At 42.7% G+C, this 19414-nt stretch overlaps 1 protein-coding gene, 1 long non-coding RNA gene and 7 other non-coding genes across 9 annotated transcripts in view; all 9 read left to right on the top strand.

Annotated features, from left to right (window-relative positions):
• Positions 1–19414, top strand: part of LOC143741621 (uncharacterized) — a 399552-nt gene that overhangs the window by 378289 nt on the left and 1849 nt on the right. The window lies entirely within an intron of this gene.
• On the top strand, positions 38–109 carry trnaq-uug (transfer RNA glutamine (anticodon UUG)). The gene has a single exon. It is a non-coding gene; the product is annotated as a tRNA-Gln (tRNA).
• On the top strand, positions 757–828 carry trnaq-cug (transfer RNA glutamine (anticodon CUG)). The gene has a single exon. It is a non-coding gene; the product is annotated as a tRNA-Gln (tRNA).
• trnaq-cug (transfer RNA glutamine (anticodon CUG)) lies at positions 1481–1552 on the top strand. The gene has a single exon. It is a non-coding gene; the product is annotated as a tRNA-Gln (tRNA).
• Positions 9800–9871, top strand: trnap-agg (transfer RNA proline (anticodon AGG)). Its single transcript has one exon. It is a non-coding gene; the product is annotated as a tRNA-Pro (tRNA).
• Positions 9960–10033, top strand: trnai-aau (transfer RNA isoleucine (anticodon AAU)). The gene has a single exon. It is a non-coding gene; the product is annotated as a tRNA-Ile (tRNA).
• Positions 12730–14130, top strand: LOC143741470 (uncharacterized). The gene is made up of 3 exons (XR_013205062.1): positions 12730–13130; positions 13561–13641; positions 13764–14130. It is a non-coding gene; the product is annotated as an uncharacterized LOC143741470 (long non-coding RNA).
• Positions 15804–15875, top strand: trnap-agg (transfer RNA proline (anticodon AGG)). Its single transcript has one exon. It is a non-coding gene; the product is annotated as a tRNA-Pro (tRNA).
• trnaq-cug (transfer RNA glutamine (anticodon CUG)) lies at positions 17053–17124 on the top strand. The gene has a single exon. It is a non-coding gene; the product is annotated as a tRNA-Gln (tRNA).

Genomic DNA, 19414 nt, shown 5'->3' with positions numbered 1-19414 from the left:
TATCTGCCTCTCAGACAGCCAGCTATCAGGGTGTGTTTGTTCCATGGTGTAATGGTTAGCACTCTGGGCTTTGAATCCAGCGATCCGAGTTCAAATCTCGGTGGGACCTGCTTTTCCAGGAATGTGTGCAGTACCTCGTTCAAAAAAACTTTTTCCGCAGCACTGAGCCGCAAGAGCTCATCTAGGTAGTGCCCCTTGAAGGGGGGGTGCAAAAAGGATGGACAGCCCTGGAGAATGCAGGCATCGATCCTGCTACCTCTCGCATGTTAAGCAAGCGCTCTACCATTTGAGCTAATTCCCCTCGATGATGGAGAGAAGGTGTCCATCGCTCTCAAAGACAAAGACGATGCGCGATCCCTAGCACGTGTGCTGCAGCGTGATTTCCAATGACCACAAAAAAACAGGACGCATTTCCTCTCTGCTGGCAACTTTGCACTGGCTACCTTTTAATTGTAGATTTAATCAAAAAATTGCGCTTTGAATCCAGCGATCCGAGTTCAAATCTCGGTGGAACCTTTTTAGGTTCTTTGCGGAAGGGAGGGAAAAAACAGAGGTGATGCGCAACTGCTGACGTGGCGGTGAAATTGGCACTCTCAAACCGAGTCGGAATTGGGGAAACATGGGCTTAAAAAGCAAAGGCTTCATTTGCTCCTTGCTATCGTGCTTCTGGATTCAATGACTTAAATCCTTGCTATCGTGCTTCTGGACTCAATGACTTAAATCCTGCTGCTCATGGGAAAAGTTGACACACGCCAAGGTTCCATGGTGTAATGGTTAGCACTCTGGGCTCTGAATTCAGCGATCCGAGTTCAAATCTCGGTGGGACCTGCTTTTGCCAGGAATGTGTGCAGTACCTCGTTCGAAAAAACTTTTTCGGCAGCACTGAGCCGCAAGAGCTCATCTAGGTAGTGCCCCTTGAAGGGGGGGTGCAAAAAGGATGGACAGCCCTGGAGAATGCAGGCATCGATCCTGCTACCTCTCGCATGCTATGAGCGCTCTACCATTTGAGCTAATTCCCCTCGATGATGGAGAGAAGGTGTCCATCGCTCTCAAAGACAAAGACGATGCGCGATCCCTAGCACGTGTGCAGGTGCTGCAGCGTGATTTCCAATGACCACAAAAAAACAGGACGCATTTCCTCTCTGCTGGCAACTTTGCACTGGCTACCTTTTAATTGTAGATTTAATCAAAAAATTGCGCTTTGAATCCAGCGATCCGAGTTCAAATCTCGGTGGAACCTTTTTAGGTTCTTTGCGGAAGGGAGGGAAAAAACAGAGGTGATGCGCAACTGCTGACGTGGCGGTGAAATTGGCACTCTCAAACCGAGTCGGAATTGGGGAAACATGGGCTTAAAAAGCAAAGGCTTCATTTGCTCTTTGCTATCGTGCTTCTGGACTCAATGACTTAAATCCTTGCTATCGTGCTTCTGGACTCAATGACTTAAATCCTGCTGCTCATGGGAAAAGTTGACACACGCCAAGGTTCCATGGTGTAATGGTTAGCACTCTGGGCTCTGAATCCAGCGATCCGAGTTCAAATCTCGGTGGGACCTGCTTTTGCCAGGAATGTGTGCAGTACCTCGTTCGAAAAAACTTTTTCGGCAGCACTGAGCCGCAAGAGCTCATCTAGGTAGTGCCCCTTGAAGGGGGGGCGTAAAAAGGATGGACAGCACTGGAGAATGCAGGCATCGATCCCACTACCTCTCGCTTGCGCCTACTGCTTCCTACCGATTGAGCCAAAGTAAGCCCAAAGTAAGCCCACGTGAGCCAATCGTGTTTCTCTGCTGTGGCTTACTTTTGACCAATCGCGTTCTCTCCTGTGGCTTACTTTTGACCAATCGTGTTTCTCTCCTGTGGCTTACTTTTGACCAATCGCCTTTCTCTCCTGTGGCTTACTTTTGACCAATCGCGTTTCTCTCCTGGCTCTGCTCCTGTGGCTTACTTTTGACCAATCGGCGACCGCTATTATTAGGCAAGGCAAGGCAAGGCAAGTTTATTTATATAGCACATTTCATACACAATGGTAATTCAAAGTGCTTTACATAGAAGAAATTAAAATAATCAAAAGAAATCAGAATAATTAAAACAGTTTGGAATAAAAGATAAAATACAGAAATAATCAAATGAAATCAGAATAATTAAAACATAAAATAAAATACAGTGCAAACAGTCGGACGAACAGTGGCACAGTGCTCATTCAGTAAATGCACAGTTAAACAGATGTGTTTTGAGTCTGGATTTGAATGTGACTACTGTAGGAGCACATCTGATCTCTTCTGGAAGCTGGTTCCAGCTGCGGCTGGCATAGTAGCTAAAAGCAGACTCGCCATGCTTAGAGTGAACCCTTGGTATTTCTAGCCGATGTGATCCTAATGATCTGAGTGATCTGTTGGGTTTATATTCACTGAGCATATCCTTGGCCATTGAATGATTTATATACCAGTAATAATACTTTAAAATCAATCCTAAATGTAACTGGTAGCCAGTGTAAAGACCTGAGGACTGGTGTGATGTGTTCATTTTTTCTGGTTCTGCTCAGAATCCTAGCAGCAGCGTTCTGTATGAGCTGCAACTGTCTTATGGTCTTTTTGGGAAGGCCAGTGAGAAGTCCATTACAATAATCCACCCTACTGGTGATGAAAGCATGCACAAGTTTTTCTAAGTCTTGACTGGAAACAAAGCATCTAATTCTTGCAATATTTTTCAGGTGATAATATGCTGATTTAGTTATTGCTTTGACATGACTACTGAAACTAAGGTCTGACTCTAGAGACACACCCAGATTCCTGACTTGATTTTTAGTTGTTTGACCCCTAGACTGAAGGTATGCGTTCACCTTGAGAACTTCATCTTTGTTTCCAAACGCAATGACTTCAGTTTTGTCTTTGTTTAACTGAAGAAAGTTTTGGCACATCCAATTGTTTACTTCATCAATGCATTGGCAAAGGGAGTCAATGGGGCTGTAATCGTTAGGCGATAGGGATAAGTAGAGCTGTGTGTCGTCTGCATAGCTATGGTAAGCCATTTAGTTCTTTCTCATTATTTGGCTCATTGGGAGCATGTACAGGTTGAATAGGAGTGGCGCAAGAATTGAGCCTTGAGGGACTCCGCATGTCATGGATGTCCACTCAGACTTATGGTCTCCTATACTCACATAATAACCTCTGCCTCCTAAGTATGACCTGAACCATTTTAGGACTATCCCAGAAAGCCCGACCCAGTTTTCCAGCCTGTCAAGAAGTATTTTGTGATCGACAGTGTCAAATGCAGCACTGAGGTCGAGTAGTACCAGCACTGATAATTTGCCTGTATCAGTATTTAAGCGAATATCATTTATTATCTTTATGAGCGCGGCCTCTGTACTGTGGTGCGGTCGGAAACCAGATTGAAAATGGTCAAAGTATCCATTCGAGCTTAAGAATTTGTTCAGCTGATTGAAGACAACTTTTTCAATGATCTTGCCTATGAAAGGAAGATTTGATATCGGTCTATAGTTGTTTAATATGGTCTTATCCAGATTGCTCTTTTTCAGGAGGGGCTTGACGACAGCAGTTTTCAGGGAGGTCGGAAAACTCCCAGAGAGAAGTGAGGCATTTACCACTTCCAAGAGATCTGCTTCTAAGCTGTGTAACACATTTTTGAAAAAAGATGTGGGAAGTGCGTCAAGGGCGCAGGTTGATGTTTTTAGTTGCTGTACGGTTTCTTCCAAAATTTTGCCATCAATTTCTTCGAAATCAGACATAGTGGCTACTTTCTCGTGCTGTTGTCTGATTTGCCTGACCCCAGCGCAACTCAAGGATGAGCTGATCACCTTTCTGATATTATTGATTTTCTCAGAGAAGAAAGAAGTAAACTCACTGCACTTTCTCACTGAGAGCATTTCACTGGGAATCTGGCTTGGGGGGGTTGTCAGTCTCTCTACAGTAGCAAAAAGAGTGCGCGTGTTGTTTATATTGCTGTTTATAATATTCGAGAAAAAAGTCTGTCTAGTTTTGCTTAGTTCCTTATTGAAAGCATGGATGCTGTCTTTGTAGATGTTATAATGGACTACAAGTTTTGTCTTCCGCCACATGCGCTCTGCTTTTCTGCATTGTCTTTTCATATTTTGCACTGCTGTTGAGTTTCTCCAAGGTGCTTTTTGTCTGCCACTCTTCTTCCTGACTTTCACAGGAGCAATATCATCAATTACACTCTTAACTTTTGAGTTAAAAGAATCAAGGAGAAAATCAACAGAGTCAGCAGATATGCTTGGTGTTAAAGATATAGCCTTCATAAATAGTACACTAGTGTTCTCATTTAAGCATCTCTTCTTGACAGACACAGATCTAGCTTCAATGGCAGGAGAGATCAATATATCAAAGAAAATATAAAAGTGATCAGACAGTGCTACATCCTTAATAACAATTGATGAAATGTTTAGACCCTTACTGATAAGTAAATCTAGAGTGTGTCCACGATTATGTGTGGGTCCATGTACATGCTGAGTCAGATCAAAAGTTTTTAAAACAGTTTTGATTTCTTTTGCCATATTGTTTTCTGCATTATCTATGTGAATGTTAAAATCTCCAGCAATGGCAAAGCAGTCAAACTCTGAGGAAATTGTTGATAACAGTTCTGTTAAGTTCTCAGCAAAAGCTGGAGAGTATTTTGGAGGCCTGTAAACAATGATAAGTAAAATGCGTGGAGCACCTTTTAACACAATACCCAGATACTCGAAAGAAGGGTAATTCCCAAATGATATTTGCTTACATTGATAGACATCTTTATAAAGAGCAGCTAAACCTCCGCCTCTTCTGACAGCTCTGCAGACACTCATACAAGTAAAGTTAGGAGGGGCTGTTTCATTGAGGACTGTTGCACTGCAACTTTCTTCTAGCCAAGTTTCATTTAGCAACATAAAATCCAGGTTGTATGTGGTTATTAAGTCGTTGACTAAAAGTGATTTATTTTTAAGTGAGCGGATGTTTAAAAGTGCTAACTTAACAGTCTTACTTTTTGTCCCCACAGCAATCTTGGTATGTCGTGTAATAGGCACCAGATTAGATGGGTTTGCTGTACGGCTTTTGAAGGCCTTAGACTTTCTATCATGTAATCGAACAGCAATAGAAAAAGATACAGGCACACTGGGTTCCCGCTTGTTCTGTAAACATGTGAGAAAGTTATTGTTATCATAGCGGGGACCCGACACATATCACTGAGAGCTGGTATCAGTTGTTTTTGGTTCACCTCGAGCCGCTGGAGGAGGGTGTGGGCCCTGGCACTGTGGCAGAGGCCGAAGAGCTCTCACAGGAGGAGGGGGTGGAGGAGGAGGAGGGGGAGGGGGGGAGGGGGAGGGCGAGCTGGGCCCGCAGGCTTTGGTGGTTGTGGGGCCTGGCGTTTTTTGGTTGGTATCTGGGGGCCCACAGCAAAAGAGTGGGATTGCTAGTTCCAGCATGCACCAGTTGTTCCATTTTCCCTGAGAAGCACAGAAGTGGATATGCTGGAGAGAGTGATAATGTTTCCGGTGAGAGGGATTTTTGCTCTGGTGTTATTGGAGGCTGTAATATGCTGTCCTGGTTTCCCTGGCTGTTTTCCAGAAAGTCGTCTATGGGTGCTGTATCTTGGAGCAGTGCTGGTATGTCACAGTCTGTCTGTGGTGAGCTCTGTGGGCAGGGCTCAGCTGAGATTGTGTCCGTGAGCAGAGGTTGTTGTGGCTGAGTGGTGTTATCACTGTCCTTGTGTGATGTGTCAACCGCATGTCCATGCAGGTGCTGAAGTGAAATCCTGTGGTCATTCATACTGTATCCAGGTGTGTGTGTGCCATTCAGGTTGAGTGGATTTGCACACATTGCAGAAGGATGACGGAGGGAGAAGTAGATATTGTCCTTTAGCACTCTTGAACCAAGTTTGTTTGGGTGGTGGCCATCCTGTTGAAACAGTTGCCTCTGACTCCAGAAAAGATTGAAGTTGTCAATAAAGTTCACTCCTTTTATATTGCAGGTTTTTTGCAGCCATGTATTAAGCCCAAGCAACCGTGAAAACCTGTTTGTTCCTCTTGCTGGGAGTGGTCCACTGATGAATGTTTGAACTTTCAGTCTTTTAAGTGTTTCAAAAAGTTCATTGAAATCCCTTTTAAGAAGTTCCGACTGCTCTTTATGAATATCATTCTTCCCCACATGAATGATGAGTCGATTTGCAGTCTTATGTTTCATCAGAATGTTCTGAAGTTCCCTGTTTACATCAGAAGTTGTTGCTTGTGGAAGGCAGCACGTTGTTGTATCCCTGCTATTAATGTTTCTGATTACGGAGTCGCCCACTATCAGAGTCCTGGGCTCGGCTGCACTGTGAGCTGAGTGCCGCTGTCTGCTCGACCTTGAGCCCCAGATAGCATCAGTGTTAGCTACTGGCTGATTCTGTCTGTGTGCGATCACATTCATCAAATTTGGGGATTCCTCATTCATTAATACTTCAAATCTGTTCTCAAGATGTATAGGCGGTGGTAGGAGACCAGTGTTTGCAGTCCTTGTCAGAGCCGTATCTGGGGTAGAGGATGCTACTGCAGTAATATGTGATGCTCGTGACAATCTGATGTCTCGAGTGCCTTTGGGTCTCGCACCCTGTTTGTGCCATCGATTAGTAAAACGATCGGCTTGTTTCTCTACACTCAGTATGGCCGGTCGAGAAGCACTAGATTCATGGGACTCACCGGCTGTATGCTGAGGACGTCCATGACGAAACTCTGTTGTGTGTTCCGTCTGGTTTGGTGGTCCCGCAATTAACTTTGTTTCAAGAATTGCAATCCTTTGTAAAAGTCTGTGGCAGTTGGAGCAGCAAGTAGATTCCAGAGGAGGCATTTTCTTATCCTTATGAATGTAGGCAGTTGTGTTTTCTCTTCCCCGGAATGTAAGCTTTCAGTGGGAGGCTGGTCGAATAAAATAATTCTGCTTTTTTTTTGTAGTAATCCAAGCGTTTGAGCACTGTGCTGATTTGCTGAAGTTAAAATAGTTAAAAAGAAGTTAAAAAGCGCGGAGCAGTAAGCGAGAGCGTCCGAACAGTAGCTGATCAGGAAGTAGTCGTCATCAGTAGTAATTATCGTCATCTTTGCAACAGGTAAGTCTATTCTTCACGACTGTATAATCGATCATTATTTATTAATAAACAGTGTTTGTTTTTAGACAATTAAACATGCCAATAAAGCTAGCTAGCGTGTAATAGCACACGTTTTCTTCTGTACATGTGAACCTGCAACTTTACCATGATACATGATACATGGCATGATACCAGCAAGATTGTACCAAGAAGTGTTATTTATTTTCTTATTAATAAGTTCATCACACTATTTACAATTTGTACACAAGGCAATTCAAAGTGATTCACAGTTGTATAAAAACAATAATGCTTATGCTCATAATAATAATAATCATTAATTATTATAATATTATAATAATTAATTACATAAAAAAGAAATGCTGTAGTAAAATACTTTCAGTTGGAATATGACAGCTATGTAACGTTCTGTTTATGCCTGTGTCCTTTCAGATTATGTATGCATACCCGGTTTTACGAAGAACCTCTGAGGGTCGACTCCTTATGTATGCATACCCGGTTTTACGAAGAACCTCTGAGGGTCGACTCCTTATGGGGCCAACTGAGGAGGCCAATAGGAGGAAGATCGTGTTGGCAGGGAGGGCCAGGTGTAAGGAGGAGGTCCTGGCTGAGGCCACTGCCTTTGTGAGGCAGAATGGAAGGAATCCTGGAGACCAGTTCCTGGTTCTGGCTCAATGCAAGATCCAGTTTGGGAAACACCAGGGTCAGAGGTTCCTGTGGCTGCTGGAGAACTCACTGGGGTATGCCTGCTATCTGGTCAGCAGCATTTTGGGGGAGGAGGAGAGGGACAACCCGCTGTCGGACAACAAACACCTGTTCCTCAGATACACCTCGCAGATCAGGGAGGTAGGCGAGGCTGTGGAGGTGTATCATATAAAACAGGCCATGCTGCAGGAGGCCCAGAGGACAGGAGACTCTGGATGTCTGATGGTGGAGTTTGGGGATTTTAAGGGTAGGTCAATGAAGGAGGTGTATGAGGACCCAAGCAAGGAGGCCCAGGCTCTCTTCACCTACCTGAAGAAGGCAAAGGCCAGGCCTAACACCAATATGGCCCTTTTCAAAGCATACGTGCTGAAGAGGCAGGCTCCAGCCCACGTGCCCACCACCACTGTGCCCACTGCATCTGTCCTCACTGCTGCTGTGCCCACTGCCACTGTGTCTGTTCCTCCTCCACCTACTGCCACTAAGAACAGGCCACTGCTGGCGACCAATGTGAAGGCCCTGTTGGCGCGGGGGAAGCATTTATTTGCTTCACAGCTGGCACAAAAGATTTTGGCTCCAGCCAAACCCTGTAAGTGATTTGCAAGCTTTAAAATCATTACAGTATATATTATGCAGTATATATGTCTAACGAAAATACGTGTTCAACAGCTGCAGGACCACGTGTACATCCTGCGTCTGAGTCCGCAGCCCGGAGACAGCTCTTTACATGTGGTGAGTATCACTTAACGCATACAAGTGTGTTGGTGACATGTGCTTAGTGTTTTATGTTATTTTACAGACTCTGCTGCTACGGATTTTTTTGAGGAGGAAGATGACCTGGAGATGGCAACTGTAGCCTCGCAAGCTGAGGAACAACTTCCTCAAGGTATGTAAATCTTAAACAATATTTTACAAACAATTACAAATAAAACAAAACAGTATTTTTTAAATGACATATTATTTTATTTCACAACACAGAGGAATGGCACTTCTCAGGTGTCAATCTACATTCACTCTTTGAGTGAACATCCTCAAAGGAAACAAGATAATTTAAAGGTGTATGTAAAAGGTTTTATTTAATTTTTTATCGTAATCACTGACTAAAGCTCATTCTTGTCATCTCACACTTCCCCCACTCCCCTTGGAATAAGTGGCTGTTGTAGTGTTTGGTCTGCTTCGCTTCACACTTGGCTGATCCCATCTTTTTTTCTTCTTGTATTTCTTCTAATGGTGCTTGGATGAAAAACAGGATGATTTTCACTGCTTCCTTCCATCTTTTCATCATCATGTCATCTCTCTACTAATCATACATGCTTTGCAGTAAACCTTGTAATCGCAGTAGCTGTCCAGCAGAGCTGAGAAAGTCATGCAGTGAAAGTCTAAAACAATAAGATAATTTTGTTGTGTTTTTTTACGCTCCAGCCACTGCAGGCTCGAGAGGCCCTGCTCCTGCCCCGGCTCGTGCTACTGCCCCTGCTCCTCCAGCATTGTGGACCCCTGGCCAGGTGTCCCAGTCGCCTGCAGAGCTTCCTGTCCACTGGAAAGAGCAACTCCCATCTTTCCAGCAAGGCCTTCAACCCCTGTCCCTCTGCACCAGGACCATCCTCACTACAGCCACCCACAGGACTGCAGCGCCCTGCCCAGCCTCCTCTGCAGTCTCCTCCTCTGCGCCCTGCCCAGCCTCCTCTGCCGTCTCCTCCTCTGCGCCCTGCTCAGCCTCCTCTGCAGTCTCCTCCACAGCCTTCTGTCCAGCCAACCGCTGCCTCTGCTCCTGCAACATCAACTGGGTCCAGTGTTGCAGACCAGGCTCCTGTAAGTAAGCTTCTCATTATTCGTGTGCAGGTGCTGCAGCGTGATTTCCAATGACCACAAAAAAAGAGGCCGCATTTCCTCTGTGCTGGAAACTTTGCACTGGCTACCTTTTAATTGTAGATTTAATCAAAAAATTGAGCTTTAAGCCATGCAAGCTGAAATGTTTGCGGCCCGGCAGCAGCAGGGACGATGTATGTTTCGGCTCGTTGGTCTAGGGGTATGATTCTCGCTTAGGGTGCGAGGGGTCCCGGGTTCAAATCCCGGACGAGCCCATTATTAGGCTTTTCTTTTAATCTCTTCGGCCTGATTTGGGCAACCAGGATATTTATGAGAAATTGGGGATAAAATGTGCCAGAGAGAGGCAGGTTAGCTCAGTTGGTTAGAGCGTGGTGCTAATAACGCCAAGGTCGCGGGTTCGGTCCCCGTACGGGCCACTCATTTTCTCTCTGGGACCTTCGCTCTGCTCTTCTCGAAAATGATGGGCGGTCTCCCAGACATCCCTGCTGGCTAAACCATACAAGTACCTGGCTGAAATAGCTCAGTTGGGAGACAGTTTGACTGAAGATCTGTAGGTCCCTGGTTCCAACCTGGGTTTCGGCAGAGGAACCACGTTCACCTCTTTTAGTCTACCTGATTCCACCTAGCCTCATCGCTATCTGCCTCTCAGACAGCCAGCTAACAGAGTGTGTTGGTTCCATGGTGTAATGGTTAGCACTCTGGGCTTTGAATCCAGCGATCCGAGTTCAAATCTCCGTGGAATCTTTTTAGGTTCTTTGCGGAAGGGAGGGAAAAAACAGAGGTGATGCGCAACTGCTGACATGGCAGTGAAATTGACACTCTCTAACCGAGTCGGAATTGGGGAAACATGGGCTTAAAAAGCAAAGGCTTCATTTGCTCCTTGCTATCTTGCTTCTGGACTCAATTGCTGCGTTCCAAATCGCATACTTCCCTACTATATAGTATGGGAAAAAGAGTAGGCGAGCAAAAAGGTAAGTTCGAATCCTCAGTATTCATAAAAGAGTAGGCGAGAATTACCTGGTTGACGTACTAATTATCGCGAGATTTGGACGATAGTGCGTTCCAATATGCCTACTTTCCTACTATATAGTAGGCGAAAACAGTACGTGAAAGAAGCAGTACGTTCGAAACATCAGTATTCCTAAAAGAGTAGGCGAGAAGTTCCCGGATGATCTCCTGCTTTCGCCCAGACATTTGAGTGCTTTTCAGCTTGTACTCATCTATCCCAGGAGGCCACGCGAGAGCATACGTCATTATCAAACATCACGGAGATCAGCGACGCCGGGGGTTTTCAAATGTGAGTAAACACGGTTCCTTATGTGTTAAACTACAATAGAGTAGACGTTTTAACTGTTGAAGGTGTAAAGTAGTTAGACAGTATAGTATAGTTGTGATTTTGCTGTAAAAACATGTTTTGTATAGCTAGCTAACAGGGGAGCTCTAAGCACACGTAACGTCTCTAAAGTGGATTTACATAACCATATACATCTTAAACACGCTTATTTAAAATGTCTATTTACATCTGAAAGGAAAATATTGTAAGTATTGACATATTGCAGATGAGCACATCACAACATGAAAAAGACATCTGAGTGATGTATGTGTGGCATTATCATAGGATAGGATAACGTTAATTCACTGTTGTCAACACTGTTGACATTAGACTAATGTACTGTAAATAAGGTAAATAAACAAATCTATAAAGTAACTAAACATGTTTTTATTCAGACTGGTGTGAGCACTGAGGATGAGGAGCCCAGAGCTGAATCCTGGAAACGGTGCCATGGATGAGACTGTCATAAGATCTCTCCATCTGCCCTTATCGCCTCAGATTGTGATGCGCAGCGCAGCAACAAGCTCCGGCACGAAGGCACGGTCACCTCTGGTGAATTCATCAGAATAAAGCCGCAGAATGGGAACCGCTGTGTTGAGATGGCAGTAGGATGTGGGCTTCAGCGCCCAAATACATGCTTGTAGTTTGAATAAAGATTTGTTTCATGTGCATGCATTTGTTTATTGTGTGATGGTTACTTTTATTTGTTCTTTTACTCATTTACTCATGTTTCTTATTGTTGTCAGTATATAAAATATAATTATTTAATGTATGCATTTATTCATTGCTTGACTGACAATTGAGATGTTCACGTGTATTCATCCATAACTCATATGACAAAACAAATTACATTTTGCTTGTTTTATTAAATTATATCATTTTTAGTATATAAAAAAAAGTAATATAATTAAGTATTGGTCAGCATTTAATATTATTTTGTTTAAGTTTTGGGGTGGGCTAACAATGCAATTCATTCTGAGGTAATATTAATTTTTTATGAGCGATACTTGCATTTTTTGAGTATAAAGTCAACAGTTTCTCCAAAGGAGATCTTCGAGCAGCGGCCCGTCTCCTTGTGCACTGCAGACAGTAAACGCAGAGGAAAACTGTTCTAGGTTGTGCTGTCGAGTTACTGATGTTATGAAGTGTTAGTGCACCTGTCGCTCATATAATTTAAACTTATAAACTTATTACATAAAGATCATGGAAAGATACTAGTTGTATCTAACAATGAACAATCATAATGACAAAACAGAAAACATAAAGATCATTGGTTTGTGTACATCATAATATGATATTTATACACAGGAAAATAGAACAATAACAAGGCTAAATATCTTTAAATATAAATAGTTCTTCATAATACATTAAAAAATAGTTTTGTTGTTATTGTCTGAGGGATGAAACGAGAGGTAAATTCATCAAGAAAAGAGGAAAACTTGAAGGAGAAACTTTTTGGGTATAAAATAAAGAAATTAACAACATATTCAAGACATAACGATTTTGGGGGTTCTTAAAAAATCGTTATTAGGAACTGTGGGTCACGTTAGAAGGGTTTAAAATATAACAACTTAAATCAACCCTAAATGTATTCACAAAATAAATTGGCAGCTGTTTTTTCAACAATACCACAAAATGAGCAAGTTTCATCAATATCAAGATGTTTACAGATAGATGAATTAAACGTGTCGTTCATCTTTTAAGTTGTTGCGCTTGTGATAACGTGTCGTAGGTCACATGATAGCATCAACATGGCGGATGATGTCCGGATCGCATTCATAGGCTGCGTCCGAAACCGCATACTTCCCTACTATATAGTAGGGAAAAAGCAGTAGGCGAGCGAATAAGTATGTCCGAATCCTTAGTATCCATAAAAGAGTAGGCGAGAATTACCAGAGTGACGTACTAATTATCGCGAGATTCGGGCTCACGTATACTTATAGTGCGTCCGAATATTCCTACTTTCCTACTATATAGTAGGCGAAAACAGTATTTGAAAGGAGTAGTATGTCCGAAACCTCAGTACTCATAAAAGAGTAGGCGAGAAGTTCCCGGATGGCTTACTGCTTCAGCCCAGATTCTGAAGCAACCATCGACGGATACTTTTCTATCCCAGGAGGCCACGGGAGAGGATACGTCATTATCCAACATTACGATCAGCGACGCGGGTGTTTTCAAATGTGAGTAAACACGGTTCCTTGTGTTAAAACGTGTTGAAATACAGAAGACTAGAGTAAACTGTCGAATTGTTGAAGGTTTAAAGACGTTAGACAGTATAGTATAGTTGTGATTTTGCTGTAAAAACACGTTATTGTGTATTGCTATCAGGAGAGCTCCAGTAAGCACACATCTCCAAAGTAGATGTACATAAACCATATATCTCTTAAAGATGCTTATTTTAAATGTCTATTTACATCTGACAGGAAAATCTTCTATAAGTATTGCAGATGAGCACATCACAACATGAAATAGACATCTGATGTATGTGTGCTATTTTAGAATTTACTGTTGTGGCAACACTGTTTACATTAGATAAATGTGCTGTAAGTAAGGTAAATACACAAATCTATAAAGTAACTAAACATGTTATCTATTTTATTTGTCCATTAGTACTGTTGATAAATTGAGGAACATTTGGGGGAGAGGAGAGTGGCTCATGAAGCTGAATGCTGCATCAAAGGCTTTGAATGAGTATACTACAGAAATGAATAACAAAATCTATTTAAATCTTAAGTTGTAGTTTATTTTAATTATTGTAATTTCAAACACAGTTATTACAGCACTTTTCTCATTCGGATCTGAAATGTCTGCAGACTGGTGTGAGCACTGAGGATGGAGAGCCCGGAGCTGAATCCTGGAAATGGTGCCATGGATGAGACCCTCCATCACTCCACCGGCCCTTATCGCCTCAGAACAACCTCCGGCACGGAGGCACGGTCACCTGGTGGTCAGCTGATTCATCAGAATAAAGCCACAGAATGAGAACCGCTGTGTGGAGATGGCAGTAGGATGTGGGGTTCAGCGCCTGTAAATACATGCTTGTAGTTTGAATAAAGCTTTGTTTGTGTTGTTGACTTGTATATGCATTTGTTTATTCTGATGGTTACTTTTATTCATTATTTTACTTATCCATGTTTCTTATTGTTGTTGTCAGTAAATAAAATACAATTATTTAATATATTTATGCTTTAATTCATTGCTTGACTATAACTGTATTTACTGCATTTATCTAGTGTGTATTCATGCATATGTCATATGACAAAACAAATTACATTTTGCTTGTTTTTACTAAAATATACAATTTTCAGTAAAAAAAGTTTTGGTCAGCATTTATCTTTATTATTGTGTAAGTTTTGGGGTGGGCTAGCGATGCAATTCATTCTGGGGTAATCTTGTTTTTTAAGGAGTGATACTTACATTTTTCTAGTATAAAAATCAACAGTCTTCTCCAAAGGTGAGATCTTCGAGCAGTCGTGTGCTGTGAGCAATGTGCAGACATTACAAACGCTGAGGAAAACTGTTCTAGGTATGGCTGTCGAGTTACTGATGTTATGAGGTGTTAGTGCTCCTGTCGCTCATATCATTTTTTATTGCAGAACTTATAGTTACATACAAGATCAGGATGAACAATCATAATGACAGAAAACATAAATATGGGTTTGCATCCATCATAATATGATATTATATACACAGGAAAAAAAGAACAATGACAAGTTTAAATATCTTTGAATAATAGCGGTACCAACAAACTGATGTTGTTGTTGTTATTTATAATCCAGAGGGATGAAACATTCAACAAGAAAAAGAGGAAAACATAAAGGACAGCCCTTAGGGGCCCAAAAGGGCTTTTTGCTTGTGGGTGAACATTTTGGATTTAAAATAAAGAAATTAAAAACATATTCAAGAGATGACGATTTAGGTTTTTTGTAATGAAAAATTATATATTTAAGGTGTTATATATAAGTATTAATATATATATATAGCATATTTAAACTGTGGGTCACATTAGAAGCGTTACAAATAAGAACTTAAATCGACCCTAAATGTATTGGTTATACTACAATCACAAAATAAGCAGGTTTAATCAATATCAAGATATTACAGAGATTAATTAAACGTGTCGTTCATATCTTTTGAGTTGTTGCACTTGTGATAACGCGTCGTAGGTCACATGATAACGTCAACATGGCAGATGTCCGGTTCGCATTCATACTAAACGAGATTTGGCTATAAAGTACCTACTCTTTTAGCGCTTGTTAAGTAAGTACTTATTGAAATTAAGTACCTACTCATTGAGTATGCGGTTTCGGACGCAGCCATACTCAACGAGATTTGGCTATAAAGTACCTACTCTTTTAGCGCTCGTTAAGTAAGTACTCATTGAAATTAAGTACCTACTCATTGAGTATGCGGTTTGGAACGCAGCCAATGACTTAAATCTCTGCTGCTCATGGGAAAAGTTGACACACGCCAAGGCTCCATGGTGTCATGGTTAGCGCTCTGAATCCAGCGATCCGAGTTCAAATCTCGGTGGGACCTGCTTTTGCCAGGAATACGTGCAGTACCTCGTTCGAAAAAACTTTTTCGGCAGCACTGAGCCGCAAGAGCTCATCTAGGTAGTGCCCCATTTGAGCTAATTCTGCTCGATGATGGAGAGGAGGTGTCCATCGCTCTCAAATAAAAAAGACGAGACGCGATCCCTAGCACGTGTGCAGGTGCTGCAGCGTGATTTCCAATGACCACAAAAAAAGAGGCCGCATTTCCTCTGTGCTGGTAACTTTGCACTGGCTACCTTTTAATTGTAGATTTAATTAAAATATTGCGCTTTAAGCCATGCAAGCTGAAATGTTTTCGGCCCGTTGGTATAGGGGTATGATTCTCGCTTAGGGTGCGAGAGGTCCCGGGTTCAAATCCCGGACGAGCCCATTATCAGGCTTTGCTTTTAATCTCTTCAGCCTGATTAGGGCAACCAGGATATTTCTGAGAAATTGGGGATAAAATAAGCCAGAGAGAGGCCGGTTAGCTCAGTTGGTTAGAGTGTGTTGCTAATAGCGCCAAGGTCAAGGGTTTGATCCCCGTGCGGGCAACTCATTTTCTCTCTGGGACCTTCACTCTGCTCTTCTCGAAAATGACTGGCGGTCTCCCAGACATGCCTGCTGGCTAAACCGCACAAGTACCTGGCCGAAATAGCTCAGTTGGGAGAGCGTTAGAATGAAGATCTAAAGGTCCCTGGTTCAATCTCGGGTTTCGGCAGAGGAACCACGTCCGCCTCTCTTAGTCGAGGTGGTCCATTGACCAATCGCCAGCTCCTATCTACCTGATTCCACCTAGCCTCATCGCTATCTGCCTCTCAGACAGCCAGCTAGCAGGGTGTGTTCGTTCCATGGTGTAATGGTTAGCACTCTGGGCTTTGAATCCAGCGATCCAAGTTCAAATCTCGGTGGGACCTGCATTTACAGGAATGTGTGCAGTACCTTGTTCGAAAAAACATTTTCGGCAGCACTGAGCCGCAAGAGCTCATCTAGGTAGTGCCCCTTGAAGGGGGGCGTAAAAAGGATGGACAGCACAGGACAATGCCGGCATCGATCCCGCTACCCCTCGCATGCTAAGCGAGCGCTCTACTATTTGAGCTAATTCCCCTCGATGATGGAGAGAAGGTGTCCATCGCTCTCAAAGACAAAGACGAGGCGCGATCCCTAGCACGTGTGCAGGTGCTGCAGCGTGATTTCCAATGACCACAAAAAAACAGGCCGCATTTCCTCTGTGCTGGCAACTTTGCACTGGCTACCTTTTAGTTGTAGATTTAATAAAAAAATTGCGCTTTGAATCCAGCGATCCGAGTTCAAATCTCGGTGGAACCTTTTTAGGTTCTTTGCGGAAGGGAGGGAAAAAACAGAGGTGATGCCCAACTGCTGACGTGGCGGTGAAATTGGCACTCTCAAACAGAGTCGGAATTGGGGAAACATGGGCTTAAAAAGCAAAGGCTTCATTTGCTCCTTGCTATCGTGCTTCTGGACTCAATGACTTAAATCCTTGCTATCGTGCTTCTGGACTCAATGACTTAAATCTCTGCTGCTCATGGGAAAAGTTGACGCACGCCAAGGTTCCATGGTGTAATGGTTAGCACTCTGGGCTCTGAATCCAGCGATCCGAGTTCAAATCTCGGTGGGACCTGCTTTTGCCAGGAATGTGTGCAGTACCTCGTTCGAAAAAACTTTTTCGGCAGCACTGAGCCGCAAGAGCTCATCTAGGTAGTGCCCCTTGAAGGGGGGCGTAAAAAGGATGGACAGCACTGGAGAATGCAGGCATTGATCCCACTACCTCTCGCTTGCGCCTACTGCTTCCTACCGATTGAGCCAAAGTAAGCCCAAAGTAAGCCCACGTGAGCCAATCGTGTTTCTCTGCTGTGGCTTACTTTTGACCAATCGCGTTCTCTCCTGTGGCTTACTTTTGACCAATCGTGTTTCTCTCCTGTGGCTTACTTTTGACCAATCGCCTTTCTCTCCTGTGGCTTACTTTTGACCAATCGCGTTTCTCTCCTGTGGCTTACTTTTGACCAATCGGCGACCGCTATTATTAGGCAAGGCAAGGCAAGTTTATTTATATAGCACATTTCATACACAATGGTAATTCAAAGTGCTTTACATAGAAGAAATTAAAATAATCAAAAGAAATCAGAATAATTAAAACAGTTTGGAATAAAAGATAAAATACAGAAATAATCAAATGAAATCAGAATAATTAAAACATAAAATAAAATACAGTGCAAACAGTCGGACGAACAGTGGCACAGTGCTCATTCAGTAAATGCACAGTTAAACAGATGTGTTTTGAGTCTGGATGTGAATGTGACTACTGTAGGAGCACATCTGATCTCTTCTGGAAGCTGGTTCCAGCTGCGGCTGGCATAGTAGCTAAAAGCAGACTCGCCATGCTTAGAGTGAACCCTTGGTATTTCTAGCCGATGTGATCCTAATGATCTGAGTGATCTGTTGGGTTTATATTCACTGAGCATATCCTAGGCCATTGAATGATTTATATACCAGTAATAATACTTTAAAATCAATCCTAAATGTAACTGGCAGCCAGTGTAAAGACCTGAGGACTGGTGGGATGTGTTCATATTTTCTGGTTCTGCTCAGAATCCTAGCAGCAGCGTTATGTATGAGCTGCAACTGTCTTATGGTCTTTTTGGGAAGGCCAGTGAGAAGTCCATTACAATAATCCCCCTACTGGTGATGAAAGCATGCACAAGTTTTTCTAAGTCTTGATTGGAAACAAAGCATCTAATTCTTGCAATATTTTTCAGGTGATAATATGCTGATTTAGTTATTGCTTTGACATGACTAATGAAACTAAGGTCTGACTCTAGAGACACACCCAGATTCCTGACTTGATTTTTAGTTGTTTGACCCCTAGACTGAAGGTATGCGTTCACCTTGAGAACTTCATCTTTGTTTCCAAACGCAATGACTTCAGTTTTGTCTTTGTTTAACTGAAGAAAGTTTTGGCACATCCAATTGTTTACTTCATCAGTGCATTGGCAAAGGGAGTCAATGGGGCTGTAATCGTTAGGCGATAGGGATAAGTAGAGCTGTGTGTCGTCTGCATAGCTAGGGTAAGCCATTTGGTTCTTACTCATTATTTGGCTCATTGGGAGCATGTACAGGTTGAATAGGAGTGGCGCAAGAATTGAGCCTTGAGGGACTCTGCATGTCATGGATGTCCACTCAGACTTATGGTCTCCTATACTCACATAATAACCTCTGCCTCCTAAGTATGACCTGAACCATTTTAGGACTATCCCAGAAAGCCCGACCCAGTTTTCCAGCCTGTCAAGAAGTATTTTGTGATCGACAGTGTCAAATGCAGCACTGAGGTCGAGTAGTACCAGCACTGATAATTTGCCTGTATCAGTATTTAAGCGAATATCATTTATTATCTTTATGAGCGCGGCCTCTGTACTGTGGTGCGGTCGGAAACCAGATTGAAAATGGTCAAAGTATCCATTCGAGCTTAAGAATTTGTTCAGCTGATTGAAGACAACTTTTTCAATGATCTTGCCTATGAAAGGAAGATTTGATATCGGTCTATAGTTGTTTAATATGGTCTTATCCAGATTGCTCTTTTTCAGGAGGGGCTTGACGACAGCAGTTTTCAGGGAGGTCGGAAAACTCCCAGAGAGAAGTGAGGCATTTACCACTTCCAGGAGATCTGCTTCTAAGCTGTGTAACACATTTTTGAAAAAAGATGTGGGAAGTGCGTCAAGGGCGCAATTGATGTTTTTAGTTGCTGTACGGTTTCTTCCAAAATTTTGCCATCAATTTCTTCGAAATCAGACATAGTGGCTACTTTCTCGTGCTGTTGTCTGATCTGCCTGACCCCAGCGCAACTCAAGGATGAGCTGATCACCTTTCTGATATTATTGATTTTCTCAGAGAAGAAAGAAGTAAACTCACTGCAC

This window comes from Siphateles boraxobius, unplaced genomic scaffold (assembly GCF_051911475.1).
Source record: "Siphateles boraxobius isolate OS27281-9 unplaced genomic scaffold, OSU_SipBor_1 19, whole genome shotgun sequence".
Lineage (NCBI taxonomy): Eukaryota > Metazoa > Chordata > Actinopteri > Cypriniformes > Leuciscidae > Siphateles > Siphateles boraxobius.
This window is presented reverse-complemented; position numbering and strand designations above follow the sequence as displayed.